Source organism: Peromyscus californicus, unplaced genomic scaffold, assembly GCF_007827085.1.
Source record: "Peromyscus californicus insignis strain IS unplaced genomic scaffold, ASM782708v3 Scaffold_4__1_contigs__length_199733344, whole genome shotgun sequence".
Lineage (NCBI taxonomy): Eukaryota > Metazoa > Chordata > Mammalia > Rodentia > Cricetidae > Peromyscus > Peromyscus californicus.
The window spans coordinates 173370210-173378676 of record NW_026294562.1 but is presented as its reverse complement, the minus strand read 5'-3'; positions in this window follow the sequence as shown (position 1 = coordinate 173378676).

Sequence of the window (8467 nt, the reverse complement as noted above, 5' to 3'; positions counted from 1 at the left end):
TTCATGTCCCTTTGGCACTAATATCCTTTTGGCTTGCTTGCTGGCATTCCACAGCAGTCTCCCTGAACCAGTGTCTCTACCGCCCATCACCACGTGTCTTATGATATATTCTCTTCAGTTTGCTTTTTCTAAACTTCCTAACCAACATCCTAACCCCTCCCCACCTTCTCTGTCCAACCACATCTAGTCATGCATTCTTTCCATGTCTTCTTCTTATGTCTCCTTTCCCCACAACCTGCCTTTCTAAACTTGGGACTCTTATACAGACAATTCACTTTTATCTCACACCCTACTTGTCTACAACTCTGAAGCTCAAATAGGAAAGGAAGCCCTTATACTGGACAACGCCAGGAACCAGACTCAGTCCAGGGTCACTGAAGTCACTGGGACACTCAAAACTAGACAATTCTTAGCTGAGACATGGCTCAGTAAGAGAACACTTGCCTAAAATCCCTCAGTAATGGGATGAGAACAGAGAGGCTCAACAGGAAAGCATCTTCTAGAATGCACCCAGGAGAGGCTGGAGGTGTGGACTCTTTTGAAGAGAACATGCTTAACACACACTAAGCCCTGGTTTCCATCCCCATTATGAGGACACAGTGTTGGGGGGGGGGCAATTAAAGGCTAAGGAATTGTTTCTAGAATGCCCCTTTCTCCAAAAGATAAAAATCCAAACACAAAGTTTCCATGTTTATATCCCATAGAGTCCATAAAACTGAATTAAATTTGGCTGGAGGCACCTTCTGTATGTAACAAACTAACCAAACACAATAGGCAACTGAACTAATAGACAGCTTGAGATTATATCTTCCATTGAAGAACAAGTCTCAGTCTCTCATAGCTGTAGTGGGTAGCCATTCCAGCTTTGATCTGGAAGTTCCAACCCCCATTGAGACTTCGGCAACTGTCACACCTACAAGGCAGGGCCAAGGGAGGCGCCTGGAGACCTGAAATCTGGATGGGCGGTGCACTCACTCGGTTCCGGGACCTTGGACGGTGAAGGTGGGCCAAGCAGAGCTCCAGAGACCACCGCTGGACTGCGATACACCTTCCCCAGACCCCGCGACCTACCTTTCCCTTAACTTGTAAGTTACGCCATTAAATAAATCTCCTTTTAACTACGTGGAGTGGCCTTAATAACTTCACCAATACATAGCAGTGGACCCACCCCAGGCTGCCAACTACTCCAGCATGGCCAAGTAAGGCAAAAGTAGAGCTGGCAACAATCAAGCTGTGTGTCCATGCCCAGCTCCCCATTGTCTGTAGACACCGTGTGCTGGCACTGATGGCTGCTGTAACTCTGAACTTTCTCTGGTTCAGGATATCATCCATCATGGATGGTTTCTTTGCTCAAATAAATGCTAGTAATTTTGATTTCTCTTACATTTACCAAGCCAGAGTATTTATTACACACAGAGACAAGCAGGTCAAGACATGCACCATCTGCCCAGTACTCACAGCTGAAGTCAATATCTCCCCAGCCATCAAGACCCTACACAGTTCACAGCAGTGTTCATAGAAGACATCAATTGTTCTTGCTGCTGTTTCCTAAGAAAATACATTTGCTTAGGTTTAGAGGCTGTTAAATAATTTCCCAAATTTCTGATGGCCAGAATATTCCTTTAGTTCAAGAGTCTGCTTATGGCACTGTAGCCAGGGTGAATGGGATGGTTCATGCAAAGCAGCTGGATTAATGAATGAAACTTTTGATAGAAGGATAAATGAGTTTATGCATAGTCAATGACAAATAATTTATTCAATTCTACTGAAAAAAAAGAAACTAAGTTGATGAATTAAAATAAGTGAATGAAATGGCCAGTTGGGTTATCACTAAAAATTAGACAGTGGATTGATATATGGTTGATTAGGTGGGTACTAGGTGTGTGTGTGTGTGTGTGTGTGTGTGTGTGTGTGTGTGTGTGTGTGAATAAGTGTTCATAGGTGGGTAGATAGAAGGATGGTTGAGTAAATAGGTGTTTAGATAGCTAGATTCTTACATGAATAGGAAAATGAATGAAGGGATAGGTGGATGACAGATGAGTTGGTGGGTGGAGAGATGGGTGGGTAAATGAACAGAATGAGTAGATGGATAAAGAGGTGTATGGATAGAAAGATGAATGAATAGATGGATGTAAAGATAGAAAAATGGAAGGAAGGAAACAAGGTTGGATGGATGGATGGTTGGAAGGTTAGATGGATGGATGGGTGGATGGAGGGATGGATGGATGGATGGATGGATGGATGGATGGATGGATGGATGGATGCAGAGATGAGTGGATGGATGGATCAACCTTAAAGTGATAGGAGAAATGTAGGGAAAATGGGCCAGCTGAGTGTTCATTCACATACTACTCACAGCACTGCCCTAGTTTAGAAGTGGACCAAAGCCTTTAGAGCTCCAGATGTAAGAGGCCCATGTCTCTCTCATCCACACAAACCTCCACAGACAAAAGCAACCTAGGAGATCCCCCAATTAGCTGCCTCTGGCCCACCTGCAACATGGGGGTATTTGAGCATGAGCAGGAAGCCATAGCAGAGCGTGGTGCTGCTGGTCTCCAAGCCAGCAAAGAAGAGAGACAGCACGGAGAGCATGAGGTTCTGGTGATGGAAATCCATGTGGGTTGGACTTCTCCTGGTTCCAGATGGGAGAGAGAAGGGAGGGTCAGGGGTGATTGGGTCCTCACAGGGAAATGCTCACACATCCTGGGAACTGTCCTTCTGCCTCACACTATATGGACCACCTGGCATTTCTCAGTCATCGACAATGTCACTGGCTCTCTGTTTCTTTTGACTCCTTCTTTCTCGACTTTGCTCTCTGGTAGTTTTTCATGTTTAGTCTCCCAGTCTCTTTCTTCCTCTGAACTCTTTTCTGCTTTTTGTCCCTTGCCCTGTGTTTCTTCCACAGCCTTCTATATTCCTATTTCATTTTGTCCTCCCTTTCTCTAGTCTTCAATTTCTAGATTCTTCTGCATCTCCTCCACTCCACTTCCTATCTATCCTCCCCATCCTCTGCCCCCCTTTTCCTCTGCTCACATCCTCAGCCTTCACTCTCACCCATCACTTCTCTCATTCATGCAGGACTTACCTTCTCCATGCGTAGAAGGTAAGTATTGATGAAGTCTCTTGGATTGCTGGGGTCCAAGGTTGCCCTGTGCTTCTCCACACTCAGGCCAATATGGTTGAGGATTTCCTACAGGTTTCTGGAGATGTGTCTGTGGGCACCAGGAAAGTATTTCAGGAAACCAGAGAAGAGTTCAAACACCTGCAGGAAAGAAGGTCAGGAGGTCACCTGGAGCTATCAGGACTCAAGGAGCAGGCTATGTTCCTAGGTCCCCATATTTCACAAGGATCTGCCCTATCTCCTTCCATCCTCTCCCCTCCCCTCCTCCACTCCTTTGCTCATCTTCTCTTTCCTTCATTTCCCCTCTCATGCACATACACACACAGCATGCTCTCAGCCTGTTTCTCTGAGTCCTTTCTCAGGCACTTGTATTGTATTCTCTCTCACTCCTTCCTAAGCCATCATTTTGTTTTTGTTTTTTTGTCAATCAGCGTCTCATGTCTTTCAGACTCTCCTCAAACTCAATATTTATCCAAAGATGGCCTTGAACTCTGATCTCCAATGTACTGGGACTGCACATATGTACCACCATACCTGGATTATTTGGTGCTAGGGATGAACCCCAGGATTCATACACGATAGACAAGTCCTCTGCCCTCTTAGCGACAGCCACAGCCCCCCCCCACCCCGCCATGTCATCATTTTCTTATGTCTGGATGACTTGGTATTTCTGCGTTAGGGTTTCTCCACCCTACTTAACATCTGCCTCCCATCCTTTGCCCTCCAGGCCTCAGGCTCCTTGTCTCTCCATGTGGTCTCTGCCTTTCTTCCAGCCCTAAGACACTCCCTTCTTCACCCACAGAGAAGCCTCTTCTTTCCTCTACCCTGGATGCTCCTCTCTTCCCATCCACTGACCTGGCTGGAGAATGAGCTGATGAGAGAGAAGGACCTATAAAACAAGTCCAGCAGGCCCAGGAACTGGCGATCTTTGTAGTCAAAGCACTCTCCAAAGACAATGGAGCAGATGATGTTGGCTATGATGCACTAGACGAGGAAGGTGGGATCCAGGGGGGCTCCTGGAGAATGAACATGCATTTCAGAGACATGGCGTCAAGACATGGCATCAGGGAAACATTTGGTGTTGGCCCGCATCTCTATAAACCTGTCCCCACTACTCTCTACTCAATACCAGCAACTGCTACCCCCATTTGGACATATGGAACCAGGTCCTGCACTCAGGATTGCATACACCATTTTATTAAATTTCCTCTCAAAATTACATATAAATTGCAATGCTATTAGTATACACAGAGATGGTTGCTAACTTTACCAAGGTAACACAGCTCCTCATGACTGGGACCAGGATCAGACCCAGGGAGCTGAGAAGCAGAGCATGTGTAAGGTAATCTCCTCCCAGGAAAACATTCTGACTCTGAGCCCATAGTTGACTCCCATTGGCAGGAATGGTACAGAGAACGATGTGGGGGTTGCTTGTGTGGATTTAGAAGTCTCATCTTTGAGTCTTCCTCCATTCCTTCTCTGATTCTAGGCTCTGTGGTGTTCCAAGAACCATCAACACCCAGTGCCTGCTGCCTTTAGTTCTGGGTTCCTTCATGGGCCCTCATGGTAGGAGGGATGTTGTCAGCCCAGCAACATTGGGCCGTTGTTGCCCATCTCTCTGGGTCTCGCCTGTCTGTTGTCTCTGATTCCTCTGCAGATCTTTCCATGGTGCTTGTCAGCCTTTATCTGTCTCTGTGATTTCCTGTCTAAATGTCTCTCAGCATTTCTGTCTTTCTCTTTTCCCTCCCCCTACCTTTTTTCCTCCCCCCTCTATTCCCCTCACTCCTGCTCCCCTGTATTTTCTCTTCTGTTTGGTCCTTCAAGCTCAACCTCAGCTTCCCAGTCTCTGTCACTCTGCTTTCTCCTTCCTAGTCTCTTGATTTCCTTCTGTTCCCTTCCAGTCTCTGCATGGACATCTCAGAGTCTCCTGAGAAATCTTAAAAGAGATGACAAACACGGATATAAAGGAATGAAGTGGTAAAAAATGGACTAGGTCACCAGGATGCCCCTGATGTGAAGTTTCTATAAGTACCCAGAAGTGCCTAGGACTGCCACAAAGTAAAACACCCCATCTTTGCTCACTGCCCCACTCATCAGGACTTCCTCAAGGAAAGAACACGTTCCCTGTTTCTAACACCTGCCTTGGACATAGACCGTGTTTTGAGACTGGATAACGAGATAAAGACGCCATTGAACGCTGTATAAAGTCAAGGATTACCTCAAACCTCTAAGCTCCTGCCTCCACCTCAGGTATACCATGGTGACCAGCATTTGGCACAATGCCAATGTTGTGGTGTTAGGCATCAGGCTGGGTACTGTGTGCGTGCCAGGCAAGCCCAGCATGCCTGACCTGCACCCACCATGTCACCATGGTTTATCTTTAAGACAAGATAACATGATGTAGGCAAACTGGCTTTGAATTTATGACCCTCCTGTCTCAGCCCCCTGAGTATTGGGATGACAGGCTTGTGCCATCACCCCAGATGACACATATTCTTAACCCAGGCATCAATTTCCCTGAACATAGGTAGCCTGCATGCAATTCTCTCAATCTATGTCTCTGAGCCATTCTTGGACACTGTGAACTTCACATCTCTTTCCCTGTCTTTCTGTATTTCTCTCTCCCCCTGTCTCATCCTCCATCCTCTCACCAGTGTGTGTGTGTGTGTGTGTGTGTGTGTGTGTGTGTGTGTGTGTGTGTGTCTTTGTATGTGTGTGTGTGTATGTCTGTGTGTGTGTCTCTGTGTATGTATGTCTGTGTGTGTTTCTATGTGTGTGTGTGTGTGTGTGTGTGCTTCTTTCTCTGCCCATGGATGTCTCTTCTCCTTCTCTGTCTGTGCACTCAGGTCCCTGTATCACCATGCTCCTTTATATGCATTCTCCAGGACTCACCCTGGCATTTCTGAAGCTTCTCCACCAGACATCAGGCTTCCTCCTGAATCTGCTCCTCCACACTCCGCTTTCCCATCCCAAAGTCTGTCATGGTGGCCAGAGAGAATCGCCTAAGGGTCTTCCAGTGTTCCCCATTGGCAAAGATCACACCTAAGAAAATAAGAGAAGCATGGGGGAGTTATAGAGGAAGTTCAAAGAAACCTGGGTCCTTACTACCCCTTGCCCTCCCTTCCATCAGATTCTCTTCTCTCTGGGCCCATTCTCTAGCCCACCTCATCCCAAACTTTGAGACTCCTACCATAGTCCTTGAAGACCAGTTTAAAAACAGCAATTCTCCCCTGGTCAGAGGAAAGCCTCGGTTTGGTCCACCAGAGGCTCCCTTATGGCCTCTGCCCCACACAGCATGACCATGAGCCTCAGTTCCAGGTGCGTTGTGAACACATCTCCATATTTTTCTCAAAGCTGCCAATCATAAGGGCATCAGGGTTGTTGTTAGTCAGTGCAGACATTGTTGCTACCCTGTGAACACACTTAGACACAGAGAGATACATAGAAAGACCTCCCCTGGCCACCTTTCCCCGTCTGAGGACCTAGCAATTTCAGGGTCAATCCACCACCATGGAAGTCTGCATGGGTGCCTAGATGATCTGAGCAGTCCTGCATTACAGTATGGCTGTAGGTGCACCACTCATGCTATATCTCAGCACTGGGGAAGTAAATGAGGTGGATTAAGAATTCAAGATCATCTCTTGCTGCTGTTGAGCTGGAGGCCAGCCTAGGGCTACATGAGACCTTGTTTCAAAAGAATGAACAATATATAGATATGCTGTAGGAAAACTGAGAGTGATGATTTGACATTACAGAGGATTCAGCGGTAAACTTGCTCAGGAAATACTAAGCTGCACAAGGTAGGGTTTAGCTAAGGCAGTGCTGCCTCTCATATGACTGGTTGATAAGTAGTAAGACAGTCAGACTTGTTAGAAACCGTAGGAAGATAGTTGTACCCTGAACGTAATTGTACTTTAGGCTTCTGAGAATATAGTTCTCTTAATATTTGTTTATTAAGACAGTTGTGAATTAGACTCCATTCCCACATCAAAGAATATGGCTCTACTGGGCAGTTCAAAGGGGATAGCACTGGCTAACAACCACCATTAAGTCCTGGTTCTCTTATCAGGAAGAGTGTAATTCTGCCAAGTGGGCAGGATGGCCCTGGGTGTGTTGGTTAGAATAAGAATGGCCTCTACAGGTTCATATATTTGAATACTTGCTCACCAGGTTGAAAAGATTAAAGGGATTGGGATGTGTGGCCTTGTTGGAGGAAGTGTGTCACTAGGGGTAGGCTTTCAGGTTTTAAAAGCCCATGCTAAGCCCAGAGTTTTTCTCTCTGCCTACAGATCAGGATGTGGCTCTCAGCTACTGCTCCAGCACCTGCCATGCCTGCTGTCATGTTCCTGTCATGGTGATTATAGATTAAATGCTTTCTTATTAGAGCTGCCTTGATCATCGGGTCTCTTCAGAGCAACAGAACAATGACTGAGACACAAGCAATGTGATTAAAAAAACAAACAAACAACAAAAAAAAACCACTGGTCTACTTTAAAAGTAATGGTGAGGATATCTTTGCTATAAATCTCCACTTATCTGAAATAGCCAGGCTTGTAGTTCCTATCTCTGTGAGATATGTTTAACTGCTCAAAGTCTGATGGAACCTACAAGATATTTACAGAGGACAACACATATGGATTGCTAGTGCTGAATACCTACACAAGCTGTTAAAAATGTCTCTTTGAGTCTAGTTTCTCTATGATGTTGGCCAGAACCAGATGTGCATTATTAAAGAGCTTTATTCTTATTTCCCGAGTATTTGGAGTAAATGTTGGGGTGGTACTTAACGTGTTGCTTCAGATATGGATATGGATATAGACCCTGATATGTACTGTGGGGTGTCATTCTGTACACTGTGAATTTGTGTGGCTCTGGTTGGCTAATAAATAAGCTTCTTTGGCCTATGGCAAGGCAGTTTAGAGGCAGGCAGGAAATCCAAAGAGATACAGGAAAGAGAAAGCAGAATGGGAGAGGTGCCAGTCTGCTGCTCAAGGAGCAACAAGATGCCTGCAGACTGGTAATGCCACAGTCACTTGGTAACATATACATTAATAGAAATGGGTTGTGTTAAGTTATAATAGCTAGCTAACAAGAAGCCTGACCATACAGTTTGTAAGTAATATAAGCCTCTGTGTGTTTACTTGGGACTGAGTAGCTGTGGGATGTGGGTGGGAAATATTCGTCCTGACCGTGGAGCCGGGCATGACTGGAGAAACCTATGGCTACGTTTTGGCACACAACCTGTGACAAGAATTTCCACTAAAAACCTTTGAAAGCTTTAAAAAAAGGGTTCTAAAATGGAGCCAAGTGTGTCTTTCTAGATATGTCTCTCAGGTAAGTCATGAT